This window comes from Callithrix jacchus, chromosome 6, assembly GCF_049354715.1.
Source record: "Callithrix jacchus isolate 240 chromosome 6, calJac240_pri, whole genome shotgun sequence".
In the NCBI taxonomy this organism is placed as follows: Eukaryota; Metazoa; Chordata; class Mammalia; order Primates; family Cebidae; genus Callithrix; species Callithrix jacchus.
Window position 1 is genome coordinate 93,077,642 of NC_133507.1, and position 18,728 is coordinate 93,096,369.

The window sequence follows — 18,728 nt, forward strand, 5'->3', positions numbered from 1 at the left end:
AACTGAGCTTCAGAAGTGAAGGAAAAATAAAATCCTTTGAGAACAAGCAAGTACTCAGAGATTTTGTCACCACCAGGCCTGCTTCACAAGAGCTCCTGAAAGAGGCACTACACATAGAAAGGAACAACCAGTACCAGCCATTCCAAAATCACACTAAATGCTAAAGAGCATCAACATAATGAAGAATCGACAACTAATGGGCAAAACAGCAAGCTAGCATCAAAATGGCAGTATCAAATTCACACATAACAATATTAACCCTAAATGTAATGGACTAAATGCACCAATCAAAAGACACAGACTGGCAAATTGGATAAAAATCCAAAACCCTTCAGTGTGCTGTATCCAGGAAACCCATCTCACATGCAAGGAAACACAAAGGCTCAAAATAAAGAGATGGAGGAAGATTTATCAAGCAAATGGAGAGCAAAAAAAAAAAAAAAAAAAAGCAGGAGTTGCAATTCTCATCTCTGATAAAATAGACTTTAAAGCAACAAAGATCAAAAGAGACAAAGAAGGCCATTACATAATGGTAAAAAGATCGATACAACATGAAGAGCTAACAATCCTAAACATATATGGACCCAATACAGGAGCACCCAGATACATAAGGCAAGTTCTTAAGGACTTAAAAAGAGACTTAGACTCCCACACAATAATAGTGGGAGACTTTAACACTCCACTGTCAATATTAGACAGATCAACCAGACAGAAAATCAACAAGGATATCCAGGGCTTGAACTCAGACCTGGAGCAAGCTAACCTGATAGACATTTACAGAACTCTCCACCCCAAATCCACAGAATATACATTCTTCTTAGCACCACATCACACTTACTCTAAAATTGACCACATAATTGGAAGTAAAGCACTGCTCAGCAATGCAAAACAACTGAAATCATAACAAACAGCCTCTCAGACCATAGTGCAATCAAGTTAGAACTCAGAATTCAGAAACCAACCCAGAACCGCACAGCTTCATGGAAACTGAACAACTGGCTCTTGAATGTTGACTGGGTAAACAATGAAATGAAGTCAGAAATAAAGAAGTTCTTCGAAACCAATGAGAACGAAGACACAACATGCCAGAATCTCTGGGACACATTTAAAGCAGTCTCTAGAGGAAAGTATATAGCAATAAGTGTCCAAATGAGAAGAATGGAGAGATCCAAAATTGACAACCTATCGTCAAAATTGAAAGAGCTAGAGGAGCAAGATCAGAAAAACTGAAAACCCAGCAGAAGACAAGAAATAACTAAGATCAGAGCTGAGCTGAAGGAGATTGAGACACGAAAAACTCTCCAAAAAATCAATAAATCCAAGAGCTGGTTTTTTGAAAAGATCAACAAAATAGACAGACCACTAGCCAGATTGATTAAAAAGAAAAGAGAGAACAACCAAATAGATGCAATAAAAAATGATACAGGGAAATCACCACAGATTCCACAGAAATTCAAACCATCATCAGAGAATATTACAAACAACTCTATGCACATAAACTAGTAAACCTGGAAGAAATGGATACATTTCTGGACTCCTGTGTCCTCCAAAACATAAACCAGGAGGAAGCTGAAACTATGAATAGACCAATAATAAGGGCAGAAGTCGAGGCAGCAATTAAGAGCCTACCACACAAAAAAAGCCCAGGTCCAGATGGGTTCACAGCCGAATTCTACCAGACACACAAAGAGGAGCTGGTACCATTTCTTCTGAAACTATTCCAAATAATCCAAAAAGAAGGAATTCTTCCCAAATCATTCTATGAGACCAATATCATCCTGATACCAAAACCCGGCAGAGACCCAACAAAAAAAGAAAACTTCAGGCCAATATCCATGATGAACATAGATGCAAAAATCTTCAATAAAATATTGGCAAGCCGATTGCAACAGCAAATCAAAAAACTTATTCATCATGATTAAGTAGAATTCATCCTGGGGATGCAAGGCTGGTTCAACATACGCAAGTCTATAAATGTAATTCACCACATAAACAGAACCAAAAACAAAAACCACACGATTATCTCAATTGATGCAGAGAAGGCATTTGACAAAATTCAACAGCCCTTTATGCTAAAAACCCTCAATAAACTCGGTATTGATGGAACGTATCTCAAAGTAATAAAAGCTATTTATGACAAACCAACAGCCAGTATCATACTGAATGGGCAAAAACTGGAAGCATTCCCTTTGAAATCCAGCACTAGACAAGGATGCCTTCTGTCACCACTCCTATGCAATATAGTACTGGAAGTTCTAGCCAGAGCAATCAGGCAAGAAAAAGAAATAAAGGGCATTCAAATAGGAAAGGTGGAAGCCAAATTGTCTCTATTTGCAGACGACATGATAGTACACCTAGAAGACCCCATTGCCTCAGCCCAAAAACTCCTGAAACTGATAAGCAACTTCAGCAAAGTCTCAGGATATAAAATCAATGTGCAAAAATCACAAGCCTTCCTCTACACCAATAACAGACTTAAAGAGAGCCAAATCAAGAATGAACTGCCATTCACAATTGCTACAAAAAGAATAAAATACCTTGGAATACAACTCACAAGGAACATAAGGGACCTCTTCAGGGAAAACTACAAACCACTGCTCAGTGAAATCAGAGAGGACACAAACAGATAGAGAAACATTCCATGTTCATGGTTAGGAAGAATTAATATCATAACAATGGCTAAACCGCCCAAAGTAATTTACAGAGTCAATGTTATACCCATCAAGCTACCATTGACTTTCTTCACAGAACTGGAAAAAACCACCATGAACTTCATATGGAACCAAAAGAGAGCCCGCATAGCCAAGTCAATTCTAAGCAAAAAGAACACAGTGGGAGGCATCACACTACCGGATTTCAAACTATACTACAAGGCTACAGTAATCAAAACAGCATGGTACTGGTACCAAAACAGAGATATAGACCAATGGAACAGAAGAGAGGCATCAGAGGCAACACAACATATCTACAACCATACAATCTTTGATAAACCCAACAAAAACAAGCAATGGGGAAAGGATTCCCTGTTCAACAAATGGTGCTGGGAAAACTGACTAGCCATGTGCAGAAAGCAGAAACTGGACCCCTGCCTGACACCTTACACCAAAATTAACTCCAGATGGATTAAAGACTTAAATATAAGACCTGGCACCATAAAAACCCTAGAAGGAAATCTAGGCAAAACCATCCAGAACATAGGAGTAGGCAAGGACTTCATGAACAAAACACCAAAAGCATTGGCAACAAAAGCCAAAATAGACAAATGGAACCTAATGAAACTCCACAACGTCTGCACGGCAAAAGAAACAGTCTCTAGTGTGAATCGGCAACCAACAGAATGGGAAAAAGTTTTTGCAGTTTACCCATCTGACAAATGGCTGATATCCAGAATTTACAAAGAACTCAAACAGATTTACAGGAAAAAGACAAACAAGCCCATTCAAAAGTGGGCAAAGGATATGAACAGACACTTTACGAAAGAAGACATATATGAGGCCAACAATCATATGAAAAAATGCTCATCGTCACTGGTCATCAGAGAGATGCAAATCAAAACCACATTGAGATACCATCTCACGCCAGTTAGAATGGCGATCATTAAAAAATCTGGAGACAACAGATGCTGGAGAGGATGTGGAGAAAAAGGAAAACTTTTACACTATTGGTGGAAGTGTAAATTAGTTCAACCATTGTGGAAGACAGTGTGGCGATTCCTCAAGGCCTTAGAAATAGAAATTCCATTTGACCCAGCAATCCCATTACTCGGTATATATCCAAAGGACTATAAATCGTTCTACTATAAGGACACATGCACACGAATGTTCATTGCAGCACTGTTTACAATAGCAAAGACCTGGAATCAACCCAAATGCCCATTGATGATAGACTGGATAGGGAAAATGTGGCACATATACACCATGGAATATTATGCAGCAATCAGAAATGATGAGTTCGTGTCGTTTGTAGGGACATGGATGAATCTGGAGAACATCATTCTCAGCAAACTGACACAAGAACAGAAAATGAAATATCGCATATTCTCACTCATAGGCGGGTGATGAAAAATGAGAACACATGGACACAGAGAGGGGAGTACTAAACACTGGGGTCTATTGGGGGGAAAAGGGGAGGGCCAGTGGGAGGGGGAGGTGGGGAGGGATAGCCTGGGGAGAAATGCCAAATGTGGGTGAAGGGGAGAAAGCAAACAAAACACACTGTCAAGTGTGTACCTATGCAACTGTATTGCATGCCCTGCACATGTACCCCAAAACCTAAAATGCAATAAAAAATAAAATAAAAATAAAAATAAAAAACAGTACAGTATCATTCTTCTCCAAATAGAATGGCTATTATTAAAAAGAGAAAAAGTAATAGCTGCTTGTAAAGATACAAAAAAAACCAAAAAAGGGATTGCTTTTACACTGCTGGTGCAAATGTAATTTAGTAAAGCAACTACTGAAAATGATATGGAGATTTCTCAAAAAATCTAAAAATATAAACACCATATAAACCAGTACTCTCATTATCGGGTATTTATGCAAAGGAAAGAAATCAGTATATAAAAATGATACTGGCACCTTCATGTTTATTGTAGCACTACTCACAATAGCAAAAATATGGAGTCAACCTAGATGTTTTTTAACAGATGATCAATAAAGAAAATGTGGTATATATACAAAATACATATATATGTTACTCAGCCATAAAAAAGAATAAAATCACATCATTTGAAGCAACATTTATGGAACTGGAGGTCCTTTTGTGAAGTGAAATAAGCCAAGCACAAAAAGACAAATACTGTATGGTCCACTCATATATGGGATCTAAAATAGTGTATTTCATGGAAGTAGAGTTGATTGGTCATTACCAGAGGCTGGGAAGGGACTGGGGATGTGGGGGATAAAGAGAGATTGATTAATAGATACAAAAAGCAGTTTAAGAGAATAAATAAGTTCTAGTGTTCAATAAGCAAATAGAATGATTATAGTTAACAACATACTGTTTAGTTCAAGAAAAGCTAGAAGAGAGAATTTGAAAGGTTTCAAATACAGAGAAATAATAAATACTCAAGGCAATGGATATCCTAAATACCCTGACTTGATCATTACACATTCTATGCATGTAACAAAATGTGTTATATATATCCCATAAATACATACAAACATTATACATCAATTTTAAAAGGGCATTAAAAAGTACCCTAAAAGTGAAAAGTCTGAAGAACACCTAAATTGAATGTATGTCTAAAGACTCCAATATGACTGTTAGCAACACACATCAAAAGTAAATTACATCAATCAAGCACATTAAGGTCACTGGCCTGTCTGAAAATAGTCTTTCTTTCTGATGTTTAAGTTACAGAATACCAGTCCTAGAGAAACTTAAACTTGGACAAATTTACAAAGAGCCAAGAGAAGAAGTGAATAGAAATGGGACATAAATCCATTTAAAATGATGTATTAACTTTACAATAATGGCTATCATTGATCAAGGATTAGTATATGCCATAGATTGTGGTATGTAGCTTTTGTGTATTATTTTTTCATATAAGACAGAAACCATTTTCATCATTTTTGTTGAGGATATTGGGATTCTGAAAGTGTAATCTTGCTGAGGATTCAAACGATAAATCAATGTATTTTAAGAATTCTTAAAATTTAAGAATTCTAAGAATTTTAAGGCACCATTGTTTCATTCCAAGCCTAGACCCTTGTAACTGCTCTAACACCATAATTGGGAAGCTCACTGATTGGAGCAAATGAAAATATGAACCAAAAAAGTACAATGCACTCTTTTAATATCTTGACTGCCACCTGATGTGTCTATGTTATGATCCAGAGGTATAAACTAAAACAGAGCTAACAAGAAAATAAAGACTTCTTGTGAGACATCTAGCATTCTCATACTTCTTATTCAAGTTCAATGGCCTATGTGGTCTTTATATTGATAGGCTGTGGATAGAAAGTGCCACTGGTAAAGCTAGAAAAAACTAGAGAAAAGGGAGACCCAAAGGAGTGGACTTTGAGAAGAAAAGCTGAAACCAATCTGTTTCCTCCAAGTCTAATGACTTAAATATGAACAGAAATGAGCAGTAAAGAATCTAGGGAAACAGCTAATTAATGGCACACAAAGTAAATTTCTGGGAAAGCTAAAGTAACCAAAAATCACAATATTAAGGAACAATTTGAGAGCAGTGTTTATATAGAGGCATTATGAATGGTATGTTCAAACATATGTACAAATATATTGAGCTTACACTTCGGTAGGATGAATTTTAGTAATGAATGAAGACAGTCTGAAAGTGAAAAGCACAACATTGTAAAGTCTTGGTCAAAGGGATTAGGCGACCTTCTTTTTAAAAAATTCCAAAGTTGTTTCTCTAATAAATGTATTAGAACAAACGTGGGACATCTAAGAGGAAAATGCAGTGTCATTTCCTTTATCCCCTCTCCACCCACTTTCAGGAGGTCCTGTACTCACCCTTCTACTTTTAAGAAAGTGGTTTTCAAAGTGTGATTTGTGCAATGCCTGAGGAGTACTTGAGACAATTTCAGAAAGCCTGCAAGTCAAAACTATTTTCATAATCATAAAGCAGATGTCTTTGCTTTAGAAAGGAAAAACAAACTGTTATGACATTTGTAATGAGGGTGCAAAAGCAAGGACAGTAAACTGCTGGTACTTAAAAGCAGCTGAAGAGTGTCACAGAACTGTACTAGCAATCATTGTATTCTGAACCACTGGACTTCCAATTATACATCTTTATAATATTCAACATGACTAATTTTGAAGTGAGCATAAAATACTTCTGCCACATACAAAGGTTTGATAGTTCTCTTGATATGAAGGACTTGTGTGATTGAGGTGCAAGCAGTACAAGCTGATAATGGAACATTTTCACTTAAAAGAATGTTTTGCAGACAAGCTCTGGTTATAAAGATAATTTTTCATGAATGAATGAATGGAGACTGTTACTCCAAGAAAAACAATTAGTAGTATTTGTTTGCAATGATAAAATTCAAGCTCTCAAAAGAAGATTAGAAATTTGGGAAACCTGTGTCTGCAACCACAAGCTTGGGAGTTTTTTTTTAAGTGAGACGGAGTTTCGCTCTTGTTACCCAGGCTGGAGTGCAATGGCACGATCTCGGCTCACCACAACCTCTGCCTCCTGGGTTCAGGCCATTCTCCTGTCTCAGCCTCCTGAGTAGATGGAATTACAGGTGTACACCACCATGCCCAGTTAATTTTTTTTTTTTTTTGTATCTTTAGTAGAGATGAGCGTTCACCATGTTGGCCAGGCTGGTCTCAAACTCCTGACTTCATGATCCACCTGGCTTGGCCTCCTAAAGTCCTGGGATTATAGGCATGAGCCACTGCGCCTGGCCAAAACTTTTAAAATAATATCTGTAGTGATATTAATGAGTATGATTTTGATACTATGTATGAACACATCAGCATCACTCAATGGGCAAATATTTTCCAATGACCAATATATGAAGTCACAAAATAATGCATGGATAAAGATTAATTCAAAGTGCCTGAGATCTTAATGTATGTTAAAGTAAAAGAATATAAAAGTACATTGTTATTATTTTAGATTCCACACTTCAAATAGCCTTTCAAAACCAATCATTTGTCAAGTTTTGGTGTAGTACCAAAAATTATCTAAAAGTACATAAAAATATCTAGTATAATACTTTTCCTTTTTCCACCTACATATCTGTGTAAGGCTGAAAGTTCTTCATACACTTTACTAAAATAACATATTGTAAAAGACTGATGCAAAAACAGACATGAGACTTCAGCGCCTTTCTGTGAAGTCAGATATCAAAGACATTTGCAAAAGTGTAAAACAATCAATGCCACTTTTTTTTGTTTTGAAATATATAGTTATTTTTCAAAAGTATAATTTAGTTTTAATCATTTTAAATACATGAGTAGATTTGTTTTCTATTTCTCATTTTAAATTTTGATTACAGTAAACATAGATCAATAAAAGAAAGTTCGTTGAGGTCCTCAATAATTTTTAAGAGTGTATAGGATCCTGTAACCAGAAAGTGAGAATCACTATTTTATGAGCAGTTTCTTAAAAGGCTTTTTAGATGAAATTTTCCTAATTTCTTTTCTATTTCAACTGGAATAATTGAATGAGCTTCCCCAAATCTCATACTCTGGCATTAAGACAAGCAATTAATATTCATGAGCAGCTACTTTGTAACATGAACACAGCACTGCAATATGAACAGGAGGAAGATGATTAACCAATTGCCTTAAACTCCAACACCTGCAGATCTTGGGCCTGTGACATAAATGGGTAAAGTAATCTCCGTCTAAGAACTAAGCCCTTTCCACTTTCTTGAAACCTACCACATTATTTTTTATGATATCATTTTTGATAGAGACTTGAATTACAAGTACATTTTCATCTTGAAGCAACCTTAAGAAAACAATAGAGCAAGTTTATTATAAATGTTCACCCACAGTACTGCCTTTTGGCTTTTACCCTGAGCACAGAAGAACAGTTTCTGGCCCTCCTCCAGCTACGCCTCTCCCCACATGAAGAATCTGCAGAGTCCAGGGGACGCGCCATCGGGAGCCTGCTCCTAAATCCCATTTCACAAGTTCTGGACCCCAAAGTTCTCCGTCAAATGGATTAGAATTGCTTCAAGGACTTGTGTGAGCCTCCTTTTAGATTTATCCTACTGAGGGTGGGGACTGCACCCCCATGCCATGTGATGACCCCTAGATCTGAGGAGTAGGCATGGGGTCTTTGATGGCAGTGGACAGAACTTGTACAAGTAGACTGGGGTTTCTGGGACAGAGTAGGGATGAACAAGCAGGAATGCAAACCACAGTGTGAAGATGGGCTCTTCCTAGGGTACCACATGTCATCCTAGAACTTTGAGAATCACAAATTTGGACTTTGCCTTCGAGGTAGTTAGGAAGGCATATTTGTTAAGGTAGAAGGATAAAATATATTTTATGTAACAGTTTGTTGACTTGGTTTATAACTTAATTATTGAAACATACGGAATGTCGCTATGTATTTGAATTCCCTCTCCAAATCAAAAATATTAACGGATGAGCTTGGCTTTTGATGTTTCATTTAGAAATAGGAAGGGCTGGCCAGGCACAGCACTTTGGGAGGCTGAGGCAGGTGGATCACCTGAGGTCAGGAGTTCAAGACCAGCCTGTACAACATGGCAAAACTCTGCCTCTATTAAAAATACAAAAAATTACCTGGTGCGGTGGCGGGTGCCTGTAATCCCAGCTACTTGGGAGGCTGAGACAGGAGAATTGCTTGAACCCAGGAGGCAGAGGTTGCAGTGAGCCGAGGTCATGCCATTGCATTCCAGACTGAGTGACAGAGTGAGACGCTGTCTCAATAAAAGAAAGAAAGAAAGAAAGAAAGAAAGAAAGAAAGAAAGAAAGAAAGAAAGAAGGAAAGAAAGAAGAAAGAAAGAAAGAAAGAAAGAAAGAAAGAAAGAAAGAAAGAAAGAAAGAAAGAAGGAAAGAGGGGGATAGAGAAGGAAGATGACCATTATACAGGTATATTCTGTCTAAAGACTACATTTTCAGATTCAGCTGAAGTATGCCAGACATTCTGATTTTTAAAGGAATATTTGGAGTCTAAATTTTAATGCAGAAATTTCTAATTTTAAAATCTTGACAACTAATTTTAAAAATTAGCAACTTGTAGCAAACACTGACAAGCCCAAATAATGTATTCTGTAGCCAAGAGCTGGCCAGAGGCCCACTAGCTCATAATGGTTTGGGCTTGAACAAAATTTGTAACACCATGGAGTTTCCAATGATCTTCTTTCAGCGTCCTTGCCAGCATCGTGAGTAATAAAAATGGCTGCCTATCGTTACATGCCAGGTATTATATTAAGATTGTTGAACATGCTATTTCAACAGCATTCATACTTCCCAATGTTTTTTGTTTGTTTTCATCCATGAGAAAGCTTAGGATCTAAACCACCCATTTCACTTGTCCAGTCTCTTTTATAATAATTTGTAACAAGAAATCTGCTTATGCTTTTGCTCAGCAAGTACAGTAAGGATAAAGTATACGGTTATGGATTAGAACAGTTACCTGGTCTGTGTAGAGATTAAACCTTGGCGTAAATTGTTGTAATTGAGTGAGTTAATCTGTTCCCCATATTGATTCCAAGTCTGAAATTCAATAATAGGTTCTGGGAAAGTGAAACTTGAACCTTCTAAGCAATATGGACATTGGACATGAAACTCTTCTGCTTCTATGCCAATAAAGTGTCATCTCTCAATTACAACTTCTTTTTTAGCTTTTCTATAACTCCTTCAAATGGTCTTCTAGATGGGCTATAAAGTAGTTAATCAGAGTAAATTCAAGTTTGTACTTAGTATTAAAATGTAACTTAATTGTATGTTTTCCCCCAAATCTAACCATCTGAAACATCTGGTAGGTAAATTTTAGTGCTTCATTCACTCTAATGGTGATAAGTTTAGCAAGTTGTTAAAACTACTTCTCACTTCCCCATCACAGTAGTCCAAAGGATGCAGCTAATGTTTTAGCACCTAAGCATCTCTTACAAACTCATCAGAGAAAGAACCGGTCCTCTTTGGTTCATCATGAAGCAAAATAGAGCAGAACGTTATCATCTGTCCACTGCCCACAAGACAATGAAACCACTGGCCTTACTGTGAAAAAAGTTTTAAGTTTTCAAGAATCAAGGGCATTAAATACAGAAAATTAATTTTTTTGCTGCGAAGTTTTATACTTTTGCATATCAATTTTCCGCAGCTGTGATAGTTTCTTTTACAACATCTTCTGGAGAGGAGGGGTGCAGAACGATTATATTTAAGTACAGCAATACTTTTTTGATGATTATGGCCAACAGAATTATGAGAATTTTGTGACATGTAAATGATATAAATTATATAAAAACTAAAAATGCTCATTACTATTGAGAAATAAGTCATGAAAGATTTTTCAGTAGTTCTGAATAATGTGCATCATAAATGACAGATAATAATTCATGCAAAGAGGATCACATATTGAATTCTGAATGTTCCTATTTCATTTTTACATTACCAAGCTGTTTCTACTCAGTTCCTTTCTCTTAGTACTTCGCTATCTCTATTTAGCATTACGCAGCTAACTTGACTAATTTTTCACCCCAGAATTATTCAGTATTCTACTCAATTATCTTCCTGGTTTGTTCTCTCAGACATGGGAGACTTAACTGTTGATGCCTGTAATCCTGAGGGCAGGGAAACAGAATCTGGATAGGTCCAGAGAGGTCTACATTTAAACCACTAAATGTTCCATTTTCATAAATTCTTTTCCTTGGACCTTATTGAATTTGCCATTCGTTAAAGGTTCATGTAGACATGGCTTAGTCAACTATATAAAAATCAACATTTTTAAAAAGTGGACAAATACACAGAATTGGCAATTCAGTAGTCAACAAAACCCCCATCTCTTTTGACCACACCAATACATTAATAGGACTGAATCAGGGCCGGGCGTGGTGGCTCACGCCTATAATCCCAGCACTTTGGGAGGCCGAGGCGGGTGGATCACGAGGTCAAGAGATCAAGCCCATCCTGGCGAACATGGTGAAACACCGTCTCTACTAAAAAATACAAAAATTAGCTGGGCATGGTGGCACGTGCCTGTAGTCACAGCTGCTTGGGAGGCTGAGGCAGGAGAATTGCTTGAACCCAGGAGGCGGAGGTTGCGGTGAGCCGAGATCCCGCCATTGCACTCCAGTCTGGGTAACAAGAGCAAAACTCCATCTCAAAAAAAAAAAAAAAAAAGGACTGAATCAAACATTTTCCCTTTTACTCTTTTTCACAGGGCTTGATGCTACCTGTCTGGTTTCTAGCTCTGACTGATGTAGAAGGTAATGCAAACACCGTAAAGAAACCATGGAGAAGTTCATGAAAGGCAGAAAATGGAATCTAAAAATAAAGCATCTAAATATACTTCTAACTATTCTCCAGTAACTCAATTTACTCAGAGCCAAGAATATAATACTTTCACAATGTCAAAAGTTCTACCCCCAACCACATACACAAATCTATTTGCTTCGAAAGCTTTTATTTTTTCATTTGTTTTTTGTTTGGAGGCACACGGACTTTCACTCATAGGGTTGTGAGTGCTCAGCTCCTGGGAGACTCATGACGACCACAGTATGCCTTCTGGCATCTTCCAAGTTGAGAGGACAAACCAGGAGAGACACATGCTAAACAGTAGAACATTAGCAAATAACTAGATGGGTATATACATATAAACCAAGCTAAGTGTTTGATGTCTCAGGGCCTTGCACTTTCTAAGATTCTACCCTTACCTATTCAGAATGTATCATCCCTCTGGGGTTTTTTAAAACTTTTTATAGCAACTGTATATCTAAATCTAAATATATAAATCTCCTTAAATGACAATTTTCACTGGGATTTCTTTTCATAAATACAGGCTCTTATTTCACTTTCATGCAAATAATATGCAGCTCTACTTCTCCCTGCCAGCTGCTATTGTTACATGCATTACCAAATGGTGTTCCAGCTTTGAATAGTCTACAGAAGGTTTAAATTGGATCGAAACATTCTGGAGAAATCTATAGAAAATATTAGGTTTAGTTTTCTTCATTAGTATTGTTACGAGCCCTCATTAATGTGTGCATAATTTCACTAAGCCTTTAAATCATTCATAAATAACCCAAAAAGGCTTACATGGTTACAGAGGTCAGAAAAAACAGAAGGAGAAACATGTGTTGCATGCATGTATTGTTACCTGATTTAGGGTTTGCTTATTTATCATCTGAGTGAGGCACTGGAAGGCTGTTTGAAGAAAATAGCTTGCAAAATAGAATCATGTCTTTGCCAAAAACTTAAGTGTCAAAGAAAAGCCCTGGTCAATGTAACTCGTATCCTCATAGAGAAAGAATTAGGCCATCTTTCCCAATGTAAGGCTTTTTGATGTGTGACTTAAAACATTACTTAATTTTTCCATCTCAGTATTTTATTTAAAACTGATTATATTTTTATCAAATTAGGTATCAAAAAGATAGTAACATTAAGTATATATAGTGGACATTCTTTTCTTTTTTCTTTTTTTTTTTTTTTTTTGAGACAGAATCTTGCTCTGTCGCCAGGTTGGAGTGCAGTGGTGCGATCTTGGCTCACTGAAACTTCCACCTCCTAGGTTCAAGCAATTCTCCTGTCTCGGCCTCCCAAGTAGCTGAGACTACAGGTGTGCACCACCATGCCCAGCTAATTTTTTTGTATTTTTAGTAGAGATGGGGTTTCACCATGTTGGCCAGGATGGTCTTGATCTCCTGACCTCCTGATCCACCCACCTCGAACTCCCAAAGTGCTGGGATTACAGATATAAGCCACCCCACCAGGCCTCGGACATTCTTATTTATGTCTCAGCAAGCATTCCACCCTAGGTGATCAGCCTACAGAAAAAAAACCTCCCAAGTAGTTAATACACATTAGCATCTCAAAGTGTAATCTGCAGACCTGCAGCTTTGCCCTCATCTGGAAGCTGTTAGAATTGCAGGCTATCTCGTTTCCCCAGACCTACTTAATCACAGTGTGCCCTGAAGCAACATCTGTCAGATGATTTATGTACATGCTAAAGTCTAAGAAGTCCTGCCCTCTCACACCAGTGTATAGCAAATGCATTCCAGGTGTGACTGAGACATTGCTGTCACCACCCAATAGTGCCTAGGGTCTCAGATTGTTCACTGCTGCCTTAAGCAGTTCTGAACAGTTATCCCAGTTTGCCAAATTTTATAGATTTCTATATGTACCAAGAAGTTTAAGACATAAATGGTTGGAAACCACTTGTTTGAACAAATCAAGGTCTTTCCAGGACTTCTTCCAATAAGTAGTTCACGAGTGGACATGACATGAAGCGTCAGTCAGTGCAGCGTGACGGAAAGGCTTCTGGGGGAGCTGGGGTGGCATGGGGAGAATTTTTTTGTATCTGAGATTCCCAGAACAGCAACAGTCTCTTATTATTTTGGTCATTGCTGCTTCAGGAGGCTACTCTGAAAACTGCTGGGCCAGCTTGCTAACAACCAGAGGACAAAGCCAACACTGAAGATCACAAAGCAAAGAGACACGAAAGGAAGTTCTCTCTTTATGACATTGCTGAGCCACAGAGCCAACCCTCCCTGGAGCCTCCATAACCTCTGGACTTCTTGCTATATGAGGTAATGCATTTCCTTACTGTTGAAGCCCATTTGGTTTGAGGTTTCTTTTACTTACAAATCATCCTAATGAAGAGGAGAAAGGGCAATTTTACTGACTGAGTGCAAACTGGTTTCATGCATATTTGAAAAAGGTAGTGCAGCATGGATGCCATAAGCATCTAGAGTAGACGTGTCCAATCTTTTGGCTTCCCTGAACCACACTAGAAGAAGAAATGTCTTGGGTCACACATAAAACACAGTAACATTAATGATAGCTGATGAGCTAAAAAAAAAAAAAAAAAACAAAAGTCACAAAAAAACCGTCTCATAATGTTTTAAGAAAGTTTACAAATTTGAAAATGTGTTGGGCCACATTCAAAGCTATCCTGGGCCACACGAGGGGCACGGATTGGACAAGCTTGATTCAGAACATTATTATCAGTACTTCACACTTTAAAACCTCCCACTCAAAACTCCTGGAAAACCAGTTCTCAATGGAAACTCCCTGAGCAGTACAGTTCAATAAGTTGGGCTGAGTAAATGAAAGAATCAATAAATAATAGAACAAGCACATTGAGTTAAAGTTGCCTTCCAAAATATTTACAATTACCTTGAATTTCATTTTATTGTTACCACTTCTTTTTGAAAGCTACTGAGACTCATTAATAAATTACTGTTCGCTATAAAATTCTCATCCATACTATAAACTTATATCATTTTACCCACCTGCATAACATTTACAATGTTTCTAACTATATAGCATGAGGATACACATGCAATATTTATTGAAGAATACAAAGGAACATATATTGACTGTGACATCATGCCATTCCAAACCATGGGGCCATGAAATACCTTATATTTCATTTTTCCACATATTTAGGGGTATATACACAGCCATCAGGTAAGCTCCTTCCCTGCCTAAGGCAAAGAAAGTTGTTGGAAGCTACAGGTCAATTAAACCATCTTCCAAAAGAGACTACTTGCTCATGGTAAATGGCACTTGGCATTAGTGGTTCAGAGAGTCATGGTCAGAAGGGACTATTACAGGATGAAGCCAGAGTGCCACTGTCTTGATTGCCTCTAAGAACAATGAACATATAGCGCACACCCAAGTGACTGACATGTCTTATTGCACTTGCATTCATTTAGGTGGAAGACGAATTCAAAGCAAGAAGAAACAATGATGGACCAAGCGTCAGGACCGCTGTTCTAGTCAGTATTTAGGTGCCATATCACCTTTCTGAGCACCAGTTACCTCATTTACAGGATGAAGAGGTTGCTTTAGACAGCAATTCTCGTCCTGTCTGCCCATTAGAATCACCTGGAGATTTATAAAAATATGGACGGCTGGATCATATCACTAGATACTGATTTAATTGGTCTAGGAAGAGGAGCAGGGGTCGTACATCTTCTCAGGTAAATCTAATGTGCAGCCATGTTTGACAATTAGTAGATTAGATATTTTTAGATTTATTCCCAACTTGAATTGTCTATTATTCTAGTATCCAATTGTCCTGGAATGTCTTAGTTCTGTTTGGCCAGGTACTCCTTTTTTTCATGCATGGGGAATGCCATCAAAGGGGCTTACATCCCATTCCCACCCTACTCTGCCTCCTGCTTACTCCTAGTTTCAGACAAACAAAACTATACTTGGTAGCAGTGGTAGAAAAAAAGATTAATATACAGCAGAGCACATAAAGGAGAAAAAAAAGATCCATGTAGGGTTGTTCTGAAGTCTTTGTATGTTCTTATTTCTCTCTCATAAATTGGGACATGCTATGGGCTCCACACCCAGATTCACTTTTGGAAATAACCTTGATCCAGCATTCACAAAGGATGAGGAATCAGTTTCAGTTTCAGACCATATTAGATTACACAGCAAAATGATTATATACCTATTTTACTCCAAACGTAAACAACTCAAACTACATATCTAATCAACCAGTGGGCTCTTATAAAGTATCTGTTTATTGGAAATAAAATGTACTTCTGGGTTTGACATGAATAGCATAGACCACATACTATCCTCAGTTAAAAAGCCAGTTAAGGCAATTGAGCAGCTCTTCAATATGGGGATAATACTAGTAGCAACGTTTCCCTGTACTCTGGACAAATTCCAACTACTGGCATCTGTATTTCTATGCCTAAGGGTTTCTCCCAGAACAGAAGACTGCTTATGCTTAATAAAAAGTGCCAAGACTTAACATTCTCTCCACCAGGGACTCTCAGAAATTTCCTTATGAATATTCCAGCTCTCTGGCCCTTCAGGTGAGATAAATCTGAGGCATGTGTTCTGCACAGCCTCCCAGAGTTACCTACAAGCTTAAGTTTCAGTGGCCACTACGGTACCTGGCTTAATCATGGATTTCTCTTGGCTGCTTCTCTTCTTTGTAACACTTCTTACTCACTTTCCTAATGGTGCTAACTGCACTTAAAGATAAAATTCTTGCTCTTGAATCCTGCTCTCTCTCTGGAGAACTCAACCTAATACTGTGAGCAGTTTTTAAGGCACTCGTGGGAACTGAGCAGTATGTTTTGGGGTGTCAGAGAGGGACAGTCAAACATTAAAAACAAGAAGTAAATAAGGCAATCATATTGTAGTGTGATATGAGAAATCAAAATACATGCCCCTCTTATCAATTATGATAGACCGAGAGGTTAAAAAAACAGTTACCTACAAGTTAGGGATTCAGGGTCTGCCTGGCATGACGAATATCTATATTCCTATGCGCTAAACCTCCCAAGCATAGGAGTCATCAACTCTGATTTACATACCAGACTTACAACTCTGACTGGACAGAGGATCAGCCTTATAAACATTCTTTTCTGATAAGCTATTGCAGACTATAAGCCAGTTTTAGTCAGCTTATAGGGGCTGTGCACAAGTTGTCTTTGTGCCTTACAGATTACTTTTTAATATAAAGTGGCAAATTCCACCTCATTTTAATGCTAAAAGTGAAGATGAGATATGCATTACATGTATGTCTATCCATTGTTCATGCACTCAGCTCACCTCATGAAAAGGTTTAGCTTTTCCCCCAAATCTGTCAAACATGGATGATACTGGCTCTGTGAGGCATAAAACCCAATGTGTCCTTCTTCTCTTCAAAGAGAGAACATCTTTTGTCCACACTGGAGACTTTTACTTCCAGGCTTAATAACCAATATTGCCAATAACGCTCTCCTAGCTATTATTTAGCCATCCTGATGGTCTTTTGGATGATCTACTATCATCCAAATTTGTAGATTAATCCTTTCTACAAAAGGAAAAGTGACAGAAGGGTAAATGGGGGTAGTGATGGGGTGTAGGGGCAGGATGCTATATTAAATAGGTTGTCAAGTAGGACAGAATAAAAAGTTGAGTTTGCTCCAGACTCCCAGAAGAAATGAAGAAAAAAAAAAGCAGTTGAATTTGAACAAGACTTTAAAATGTGGCATAAAAATACATGGATGGAAGTGTGAAATGTCCCTTTAAATAAGCAAAATATAAAATTTTGGACCACCTATTAGTTCAATACAGTTGTTTCCTCTTACACTGAAAACAGAGAAAAAGAACCACAATTTCTGTCTGTGTGTTGCAGTTGCCCCCTGGCTTATGCTACATGGTCCTTGCTGTCTCTCAATTTGTGGGCTGTCTTTATGTACAAGACAATTGAACATGATTTTAAATACAGTGTAGAAGGAATTTAATGAGCAGTTCCCAGAAAAGGGCATTACAACAAGTATACTTGTTCAAATACTGTACTGTGCCCCTTCCCCATGGGGATACATTCCACGAGCCACAGTGGATGCCTGAAACTGTGGATAGTACCAAACCCTGTATGACTACGCATGGACTTGTTTTCCTTCTTCACAATTTGACAGATGATTTACTCTTACCATAATCTCAGCAACCTCAGCATACAAGCTTTTTCTTTCCTTATTAAGTTGAGAATTTTTACCTATGCACTTAAAGGAAGCACTTTATGGCTTCTCTGTGGCATATATGGATTGTGAGCATCACTGTTCTTGCACTTTTGAGCCATTTTTAAGCAAAATAAGGGTTACTTGAACACAGGCACTGCAATACCACAACAGACAATTTTGTCAACTTAAAGGAAGAAGCTGGGGCTGAATTAATGTAGAGAGTTTATTTGGGCCAAGGTTGAGGACTGCAGCCTCAAGCACACCTCCAGGTTGCCTTGCAGAGTGCTCTGAAGAACAAAGGAGCGGCTTAAGCTTTATTTTGTTTGTCTTTAAAAGAGAAATCACAAGAGGGAACGATTATAAAATTGTTTCTCAGGAATTCTTACTGACTTATAGAAATAGCATTGGCTTGTGATTGGCCGTGTGCTGGTGAACTAGCAGGCCCAGCATTTGATGGCTACTTGGTCTTAGTTAGTCCAGAGCCCGCAGAGCAAGCAGCTTCAAAAGATAATTATTTACTCCAGAGCTAGTGAGTGAATGCTATTACATTTTAAATGCCTCTGTGAGAGTTTATAACTTAAAGAAGCTCACATTTCTCAGATAAAGAGCTTGTTTTTTCTTTCTCAATCTGATAAC

At 37.8% G+C, this 18,728-nt stretch overlaps 1 protein-coding gene and 1 long non-coding RNA gene across 6 annotated transcripts in view; one reads left to right on the forward strand and one right to left on the reverse strand.

The window, feature by feature from the left end:
* The window catches only part of THSD7B (thrombospondin type 1 domain containing 7B), an 873,835-nt gene that overhangs the window by 191,625 nt on the left and 663,482 nt on the right, over window positions 1-18,728 (reverse strand). The gene's annotated exons all lie outside the window — the stretch shown is intronic.
* On the forward strand, window positions 11,747-15,594 carry LOC118154606 (uncharacterized). Its single transcript, XR_004744711.3, has 3 exons — window positions 11,747-11,885; window positions 14,031-14,204; window positions 15,336-15,594. It is a non-coding gene; the product is annotated as an uncharacterized LOC118154606 (long non-coding RNA).